General features: G+C 39.8%; 1 long non-coding RNA gene across 2 annotated transcripts in view; it reads left to right on the top strand.

Moving 5' to 3' along the window:
• The first annotated feature begins 5845 nt into the window (after positions 1-5845).
• LOC115613741 overlaps positions 5846-10074 on the top strand; it is a 41551-nt gene continuing 37322 nt past the window's right edge. For both annotated transcript variants that reach the window (XR_003993493.1, XR_003993492.1), the window contains exon 1: positions 5846-5918. This is a non-coding gene — a long non-coding RNA (uncharacterized LOC115613741). The remainder of the gene's footprint in view (positions 5919-10074) is intronic.

Below are 10074 nucleotides of genomic sequence, written 5' to 3'. Positions count from 1 at the left end.
AAAACAGGAGGTGGAAGGAGGTCTAAAGACAGGAAACAGGAAAATGTGACAAAGAAACAAGAGAGAGTGGTATTTAATTAACACATGTTGCTACCTTACAGCAGAGGGAAGTAAACAGAGGGCAGCCATGCCGTTTAGGGCTCCAGGATGGAAACAGAGGGGCAATGTCTTTTTTACCCATTTTTTAAACATTGTTTAAGTTTTTTTACCCAAGGATGGATTTAATGAGGGTCAAGAGAAAATATTTAAAGCATTTAATGTATGTCTGAAAGTGAAATGCAGATCCTAGGAGCAGCCCCTGCTGGGGAGGGAACCCATCAAGTGCAGCAGGTCCAGTATATGCACTGACATCCCTAAAATGTTCTGCAATTCTAACTTTCCCGTTCAACACCTCTACTGTTTACCCTTATTATAGTATATTTTACAGAACAAATGGCCAGCTGGGGTTGTCAGGCCTTATGCTCTTTGTATGGCTGCAGAGGGTTATATATAATCCTAATACTTCATACTCTGGCTCTGTTGGGGAGCCCATCTCTCTAGTGACAAGCCGCATCAATCTAAGCCAGACAGTAAGGTATCAAATGCAGGCAGCCACCACAAAACACACTATTTTCCTTCTATTTTTAAGCTAAATTTAAAGATCAGCTTTTATCATCCATCAATTTTGAAAGCGTTTTTTTTGTTGTTGTTCAAGAAGGCTCAGAAGACTTGGGCTTACGAGTCACTGGCTCGTTATGGTAAGCAATAGAAGCATCAGCACCAGTATCATAAACCTCAGCCCTTGTAACAGTAGGTGAAGTCTCCTGATCAGCAGAGAGGGAACCCATAGGAGACGGAAACCTTTTCTTCCTTGGGCCAAGAGGAAGCCTCCATCCACAGCAGCTAGAATGTCTCTAATGTGCAACCCAAACATAATAAAGGTGTGAAGTCTAAAAGTGGGAAACACCTACCACAGCTCCAACAGCCAAAGCAAACAGGAAAGAGCTCAGTAGTTATGGCTTCAAATAACTTGTTCCTCAGTCCTTTTCATATTTTACTGGCACTCTCACAGACACTAACCCATGTACAGAGCAAACCCCACATGCGTTTTACAACTAACCTAGAAACAAACCCCAAAGTCTTGTGGATCAGAGGCTGCTCCCTGGCCCTGGATTCTGTACTGCCTTAGCATGGTTTGCTTTTCTTGTGCTCTTTTTCTGTTTGGTTGATTTGGGAGGGGGAGTTGGGTTTCGTTTCATTGTTTCCTATTCTTTTGTCTAACTTTTCTAAACTACAAAAGAAAAAAAAAAAACCAAACAAAAAAAACAATTGGATTGTCAGTTTTGTTTTACTCTATTTTATGGACCCCTGAGAGAAGCTATAAAAATGAGTATCTTTTTTTGGCTTCTCATTTTAGTGCTAAAAGAGAAAGCAACCAGAATGAATGTAGGCAATGATGTGATTTTTCCAGCAGCATCAGAATCATCAGGAGGAGTATTAGACTGCTGCTTGATTAAATATCTCAAATTTACTTAAATTCATTATTTTCTGAGAAAATCTTGACAACATTTGACAACATCTTGAGAACATTCTGTCTTTACCAGTCTCTTAACGTTTTTTTCAATAACCTCTTTACTACATTTGTATCTAGCAAAAAAGAAACAAGAAGTTGAAGTTAAGGCTATTAAATTAACCTAGAACAGTAGAAAGATGGTGCCTGTGGATTTGTGTACTCATATAAAAAAAAATGGCCTGAGATCTACTTGACAACCATGTAGAAAACATGTAAGATCTATCCATGTGCTGGTTGTCGCTGAGGATTGAATGCATTCAGAAGACAAAAGTAGTTTTTCACAGAGAGGCTGACAGTGCAGCATCAAACCACTGTCTTCTGTCCCTGCCTGTTCATATCTGCAGACATGTGCATGGATGTGTCTTGCTTCTCACAGGTATTGTTAGAGCCCCTTGCTACAGTGCAGCTAGTTTGCTTCAAAATGATTTCTCCATTATAATTCAGGTACTGGTTACCTCGATTTTTGCAATCCCCTTTTAACTCCAGGCTCAAAGATGACTGAGCACAGAAGCCTTTGAGAAGAAGTCAGCATGTTTACCTCATTAGATTTATTTCACTAATGAAAATGGCACCCAGAGTGTATTTGGGCACAGGTTTAGAAGTAGGAAATTTTCTTCAACTTGATTTCACTTGGCTAAACTAAAATTAATCTTGCAGATTTCCCTCACTTTGAGCTCCATGTGGAGCTGTAAAAATCATGCTTTGCTTTCAAAGATCCTTGCTCTCAGCCACAAACTTTGGTTTTGGATATGTGCTGGCATCATAGGGCACATATGTGCCCTATGCAAGTACTGAGCAACTATGCAAGCAACTGAGCAACCAGCAAGTACTGAGCTCCATAGGGCTGATGCAGAAAAGCATCTATGTAGATGTTTGATTTCAGGTCCTGTTGAGTGCCAGCTCCTCAAAACATAAAGCTTCAACTTCAACACATTCAACTTCTTTATTGGACCGAGCTCAGGGCACGAGGTCTGGGAGATGGACGTGTGTGTGCTGTGCTGACAAACACCCGCACATGGCAGTGCAGCTTCACTTGCAGGCTCCATGGGCCCCTCGGCTATTTCAAGACAGGTTAGGGACCAGCACTGGTTTATTACGTGAACAAAGGTAAGCAGTTTGCCTGCTTGCTCAAACCAGCAAAATCTGGTTTTAATCCATGAAAACACACCAAAACACCCTTCTTGGAATAAAAAAGGTATGTTGTGCTTTCCTGACCGCTGTTTTCCCTGGTGGCAAGTTTCTCATTCAGAATTATATCCATGGCTTTGTTTATAGGACTTTACAGAAGGATCTGCATGGTTTAGCGAGGGGAGGGAATACTCACATATGCAAAAACACAGAACCCATTAAAACAAATGAGGCTCTGCTGGTTCCCCTCCCCAGCTGCTACTAAGTTTATTTGGAGGCTGCAGCCTGGAAAAGGAGCCCATCTGCACCCCGTGTGTGGGAATTCATTTCCAACATAGCTGCAGGAGTGTGGGTCCAGCAGACCCTCCCCTAACCCCCCCTCAGGTCCCCCTCCATGCTGACTTAATTGGAGCCAGAGCAGACACGCCATTCCCTCCCTCCCTGGCATCACCATGGGGTTAAGCAGCATAGCAAACCTTGTGTGGGCCCCTCTGCATGGGGTGAGCTTCACCCCCAGAGCAAACCAGGCGTCGCTCTGGATGGTGGGGCGTGAGCGGGGCGTCAAAGAGGATGATACTGTGTCACTACACCGCATCTTCTGGGGCTGCGCCTCTTCCCTCTTCAGCTGCAGAGCTCACTCAGGGGGTGTTGTGGAGTAACCACCTCAGGAGAAAAACAATCAAAGGGCAACACTCAAACTGAGGCAGGGAAAGGGTATGGTAGTGCTTAGATCAGAGCTCACTTTTGCACAGGAGGAAAAAGTAAGTTTCTTTTTATACTTTGGGCCTGCCTGGAAGATGTTGGGAAGGGCTGTCTTGGAGTGGTGGGAGCAAAGGCAACTTCTGTTTTAAACATTCCTTAAAGGACTAGCGTATGAGGGTAATTAAAAGGAGAGATGAACATTAGCAAATGTAACTGCAATCAGAAGCGTTTGTAAAGGGGTTCTTCCTGAAAAGACAATCGTGAAGGTTTTGGGGAGCTCTTTACTATTACACACATATGAGAATAAGCAGTAAAATAGGTAGTACTTCTGTGGCTTAAGTGAATAAATAAATTAATGAAGGATAACACTTTAAAACAAATGATTGCATAGGAAGTACGTGCAGGGCAAATGTCAGCAGGCAGCCTCATTCTACCTTTAAACACTTTTAGACATTTTAGCAGTTTTATAAATATTCACTTGCATGTATATCTCTCCATGGTTCAGCTGAGTTTCTGGCCCCAGGGCCATCTCTGCCCAAAAGCCAAAGTGACATTTAAAGTAAGTAGTGACCTCTGGATCAAAAATAACAAAGTCACATGCTGATGAACAGGAGAGAATGATGGTCATGCTTTATGGCTTTAAGCCATAGGTTTGTTTTGGTAACACTAACTTCCTTAAGGTCTCTCTTTTTTCGGAAAAAAAAAAAAAAAGAGAGATTTCTATGTTCTTTTTTTGTACCAGTTTTTCTTACAAGAAAACGTTCATTTTTGTCCAATGATTTCTTTTGGTAAAATTCATAGTACGTAGAAGCAAGTTAAATTTGGCTTTCCATAAATAAACACAGAGGTACTGAGGTCCAGTTCGTGGCTGTGGCACTGCTGCCCTGGTCCCATGTTCCACATTTGACCCATAGCATTTTCCTGGGAGGGATAAGCCCCTCTTCCACTGCTGTCTCAGCATTTCAGTATTCTAAAGAGAATCCATTTAAGACATCCATTTAAAACTCATAGATCTCACCCTTTGGATGTGCTGGGGACATTGACTGCTGTTACAGGCTGATGACTGCAGAGAGGAGCAGGGATTTCTCATGTGCTAGTGGGGTAAGCTGGGAACACACCTCACTCCTCCTCTCCTTCTTGCAGCTTGGTGGCTTCCTTACCACACTCGGCTCCTCAGTCCTGCCTCACCAGTTTTCCTCACTGCCTTGAAAAATACAAAGTATTGATTAAAGGACTTGTATTTCTCAAGAACAGATAAAAAGATGATGCTTTACCTCAGAGACCAGGAGTTTTTCCTGTAAACAGCCATTCATAGTATCTGTCCCCTTTGTAGTAACAAACCAAGATCTAGTCATCCTCTAGTCTTCATGTGGGAAAATCCTTATTCACTTTGGTATTAGCCACTACCTTATTTATGTCTTGCCCATGGCTGTTAGTATTGAATCAAACTTTGTTTCTAAGGTTGAGAGGAACGATAGTTTTAGTATTGGCTCTAATTGTGTATTTTGCTCAAGCCACTGCCACAAACATTTATTTACTCAAGAAGCACCTAAAACTTTTAGTCAGAGTTTGATTCACATTTGTGTTCAAGAATTCGCATGATCCTTTAATCAGCACAAGTAAAGCCTTAAAATACTGTATTGAAAATATTGTAGGAAAAAGCCGTCTTGTGGTATTTACGAAAAGTTTTGGTCAGGGCAAAAATTCCAGGGAAGGTGACTTCCTCTTGTAATTTTACCACTTCTATGAAAAATTTAGGAACTAAAAGTGAAAGAAACAACTTAAATCTTTTGGGTTTTAGTGCAAAATGGTCCGAAACTAAGTAATTTGTCTTGCTCTTTGCTGTAGAAGAAAGTGCTACCAAGGTCTGGCATTAACCCCAAGCAGCTAATTTGTGTGACAGCTACAGATTTGTGTTCCTAGGATTCCACCACAAGTAAATACTTGTGAAGGCTATGCATTTTTTGTAGTGATGATGGAGTCAAAGTGGCTCCTTTGCTTCTACTGTATGTATCTTGGAGCTGGATTTTTCTATGAAGTCTGTGGAAGCTTGTAACCATATTAAATGTCCAACTTTCATTAAATCCACATCTGAAGTGTAAGTAAATGAATCCTGAATTTCTTATTTGAAAGTATTTGTGCTTTTCATGGATATATGAGAACTAGATTGTAGATTTAAAGAGACATTGTGATAACCTTAACCACACTGTGGCTAGACTAAATCTCAGAGATCTTGTTCTTAGGGGCACTGCTCTTTGAAGTGGCAACGCTGACAGTTTTAGCTACTGTAAGTATTTATAAGGTAAAAAATGATAAAGTAAATAGGCATAAAATGTGTTTTCAACAGTATATAAACATCACCAAACTGGATTATATTCTTGCGTTCCAAACGTTTGTTTGCTCAATCTGAGTTTTGTTTTCTCTCACTTATTTTATTTTCAACTTTTCTCATTTTATTTTTCTCTATGAACCTGCCCTGAAAGAACATAGAAGCAGTGTTTGCCAACTATAATAGAAAATCTCCTGCAGCTCAGAGGTATGTATTACTATGAATTGAACTTGCAGCTCTTAACTAATACTGTGTGTTTAGCCTGTTTACTCACCAAAGTAGTTGGAGGAGTATCTGTGCATTTCCCACATTGCTTCCAGTGTGCTGCTTTGTTTGTTGGTGATTTATTAATGATACTTGTGATTTATTACTGTCACTTTATTAGATTATGTGCAAATCGGTAACAAAACACTGTGGAAGATGCCTTGTTAGTCATAAAGCATTCAAGAAGCCATGAAAATCAGTTAAGCTTGAACCTATTGAACAAAAGAGCATAGTGCTGTCTATTGATCAGTGGCCTTTAGATATGTAATGAATAGTAGTACTTTGGACCCTGTCAGATAGTGTTTTCCTTTGGATCTGATAAATTACACTCTTTTGTATTAGTGGTTCATAAAGCACTCTTGTACTGTTATTTCTTTCAGCTCTAGTACTGTGGTAAACTTACATGGCCAAGGCATATAAATGTTGTTAGAAAACCTGATGTTTTCTTTTCCAACGCATTTTTAGCCACTGAGTTAACACTGATCTAACTTTCATATATGGCAAAAGATTGAGGGCTGGCCTGCAAATAGTTTACGGAATGTATTTATATCCTATAGCATGATACACACAATCTTTCATATATGAATAACATACAGATTTGGACTATAGCTGTATAATTTCTTTATTAATACAGATCATATGCTGAATTTCTTATTGAACAGGCAAAAAATGTGTAAGATTAAGTCCTTATTTATTATTGGCTTGAAGGGTACTTTGTTTCTATTTAAAGTATCAGGAATTGATTTCTTCCTGCTTTGCAGTTTGTACATTCACACGAAAACAGAGCTGAGTTTGTAGGTAAGAAGTTACTGTTTTAATTGGATAAAGTTGAAGGCAGAGCTTGCAGTGCAGTAGGCCCCAAGTCTTACATCTGTGTCATTCTCTGAATGATATCCCCATTATGGAGGAACGCATGTTTGCTAGGACGTTCCTCCAGGTTGGGGAGTCACTTTCTCCTCCCCTCCACTCCTCTCCCTTGTAAGAAAAATATCCAGAAGAATGAGCTCAGGAGTGTATTTTATTAACAGGATTAAGGGCAATAAACTTCCAGCAGCTTCTTTTTCTCTGGATGTTCTCTAATGCCCCCTTGAGTGTTTGCTCAGGTTATCTATGTTTGAATTAGTTCCTCTCAAATGCGCCTGATTTAGGCAATAGTAGCCATAACCTCTAGGAACTGCTTGGCAGTACAAAAGAGCAGTGATACTAGTTTGAATATCAGCAGTGCCCTGGCACGTCAAATAAGTAAAAGGTTCTGTTTAACTCAAGTTTAAGATTTTTTTTGCTGTGTTTGCAATTACGGGCAAAATCCAGTCCCACTTTCAGCTAACACTGAGAGCAGGAGCAATGTTTGGTAAAATCTTTGATCCAGTGTTTTCTGCCTTTCAAGCACACACGTATTGAGTCCCCTACTCCTAAGGACAGCACTTAGAAGGCTGAGAGCTGAATTATAGAAAGAAAAGAATGTAAGTAGGAATGCCATAGTAAGCAGTCAGTTTTCTCGGACTGGAAAGCCTTGGGGAACAAGGGAAATGAAACATTTATGAGCCTTTACTTGAAGCTACTATTTTCTATTTTTCAGGCTCTTTGGAACATCTGTTTTATGGCTGATTCTGGAGACCCCAGTTGTATCAGTCCTTTACTTCCAGCAAAAAATCTCAGTGGGTTAACCAGTAGTGACAATTTCAGCATAGGAATAAAAACTGTTTGCTAAGGTAGATGTTCGTTTAGCTGCTGATTTCAGTACAGTAGGCCTGCAATTAATATTTTGACACTTTCAGTGTTTTCAGTTACTTCTGTATGAATTAATATAACTAATTATCATCTTAAGCTGATTCGAAAGCTCTCTTGGCAACACTGTAACACAGTGGCTACCTAAATAGTAAATGAAAACATAGCTAAAGTGAGTCAAAGCTTAGTAACATCTGCAATACATTAAGAAAGGTTTTGGAGCTCTAACACATGACCCAAGTGCTCAGCATCCTTGCAGATGTCTTTTACTGCAGCCTGGTTTTGCTCTGGCCTTTCTCAGAGTTGGCTTAAAGGGCAAGTAGTCTCTGATGACCAAATTAATTGACTCAACAGAATGGATATAGGAGGAAGAAGTAAGATTACCATTTCAAATCACTATATCTTCTATGTAAATTTCTATGTAAAATGAGTCCAGGTCAAGGTCTAGCTCATTTAATACATGTTTCTTATTTTACAAAGGCAACTATAATTAAGTTATAGAATTACAGAAGTCTGGCTGAAAAGAAGATTTCTAGCTGTAAAATATTTCAAGGTTAAAGCCAATAATTTCTTGTGACTGTGTAGCAATCCTGATAAAAACCTTTCTCTGCCAGTTGTCATTATCAAAAAGCAAGCCAAATCAGAACCCCTACACATCGAATTTCATTCCATCAGTTGAATTTAGATACCTTTGTTTTCCAGTGCACAATACTGAAATATTGTCAACACCCAGATAAGTAAAATAATGACACCCCCCCCCCATAATGTTTTGGTGAAAAAGGAGAGATTCATAGTATCATTTGCCACAGAAACCACATAAACTGGGCTGAAAGATACTTTAATCAGAAAAGTGTTCCATTAGTTTGCTTTCAATCTTCAAGGTACTGCCTTATTTTCTCTCTGCCTATATCTGTAATCATACGTCTTTGCCTACCCAGAAGAATCTCATTTCAGAGACAATTTCAGAGAAACCTTGTGTATGCAGTCCCTCTCATTTATATGTGGCATATTGTTCTACCTGTTCACATCCCATTTAAAGACTCAGTTCATCCGTGCTGCCCAGAGACAGTAAGGGGGAGTAAAAAGGGGTGGATATTATCCTGTCCCTATTGAGTAAAATCCTACTCCGTGGGCTGTTCTGCAGGAAATAATACCCAAAGACACCAAAGGGAAAAAAAACAGAGGGGTGGGGTGGGGAGTGGGGGAACAAAAGAAAGAAGCAAACAAAGAGTTTCCTTTCTCTGTTTTTTTCCATTAAATTGTGTCTTTTCATACTCTCACTTGGCTTCCACCCCCCAGGTTTAAAAGTATTTAGTTGGTGGTATATCTGTCATTACCTGCTCAGTGTAACTTAGAAGGTTTAATAAAACTGAAACTCAAAAGGCTTCATATATGTGGGACAGGGCTGGCACTGCTAATAGTATTTACAGGAGCTAGCACATTGCTGGTACTTGACTAATAGTAAATAATAGCAATAACAACAAGAGAAATTATTGATCTGAACACGACTCTGTGCCCTGTATAGCATGGACAGTAAGAGCTTCTAATGTAGCAGTTGTGTAGTTGTAAGAGATCAGTAACAGACCAGTAAACCTATTTTACTGTTTCAGTGAAAAAGGATACTTACAGACACAGCTTAAAAGGAAGATTTATTAGTCAGCATAACCTGGTGTGGCACAAAACTAGTATTTTCTACTAAAGCACTAGCAATTATAGAGGTAGCAAACAAGTGTGTTTGTTGTGTACTGAATTACTATTATTAAAGTAAAATACAACAAAACCTGGAACAGTACTTCCCGAGAATCAGAAAGATGCACTTCATGGTTTTTAGTAAGTATCTTTTCTTACTTCTTGAACTGAGGCCTGATTAAAGCTTGGTCATTGGCACCTGACAGTCCTTCCCTGGGGTTAGTCAAAGCAAGCCTCTCCTGAGCTTCTCTCTCCTTCTGCCCCTCTTACTCCCTGTGCCTCATGCATACTGCCCTTTATTCAGAGGCCTGTCTCGGAGACCAGCAATGGACAAGGTGTGAAGATGAATCCTGGGAAGGATTTTGGTAGGCCACCAGTGCACAAACGTTTATTTAAATAATAAGAATAACCACAACTTTGTTATTATTGTTTAATTGCAATAATATTGCAGAGTGAAAGTAGAGTCTTTATGTTAACTTCCGCCTCCCCAGGACTAAAGAGAAAGGCTGTTGCCATTGTTGCAGTGAAAATCTCTCAGCATCAACTCAATTTGGTTAAGAAAAGAGGGGAAAAGCATGAATGGGGATGATTTCCTTAAGCAGTTTAGCACACTGCTGATCACAGAAGCTTAAAAAAAAAGCCAACCAATATTCAAGTAGGTTACAAGTCTGCCTATGTGAAA

This window comes from Strigops habroptila, chromosome 10 (assembly GCF_004027225.2).
Source record: "Strigops habroptila isolate Jane chromosome 10, bStrHab1.2.pri, whole genome shotgun sequence".
NCBI classification, from domain to species: Eukaryota; Metazoa; Chordata; class Aves; order Psittaciformes; family Psittacidae; genus Strigops; species Strigops habroptila.
Note: the sequence above shows the minus strand (reverse complement) of the source record. Positions and strands in the feature narration are given on the sequence as shown.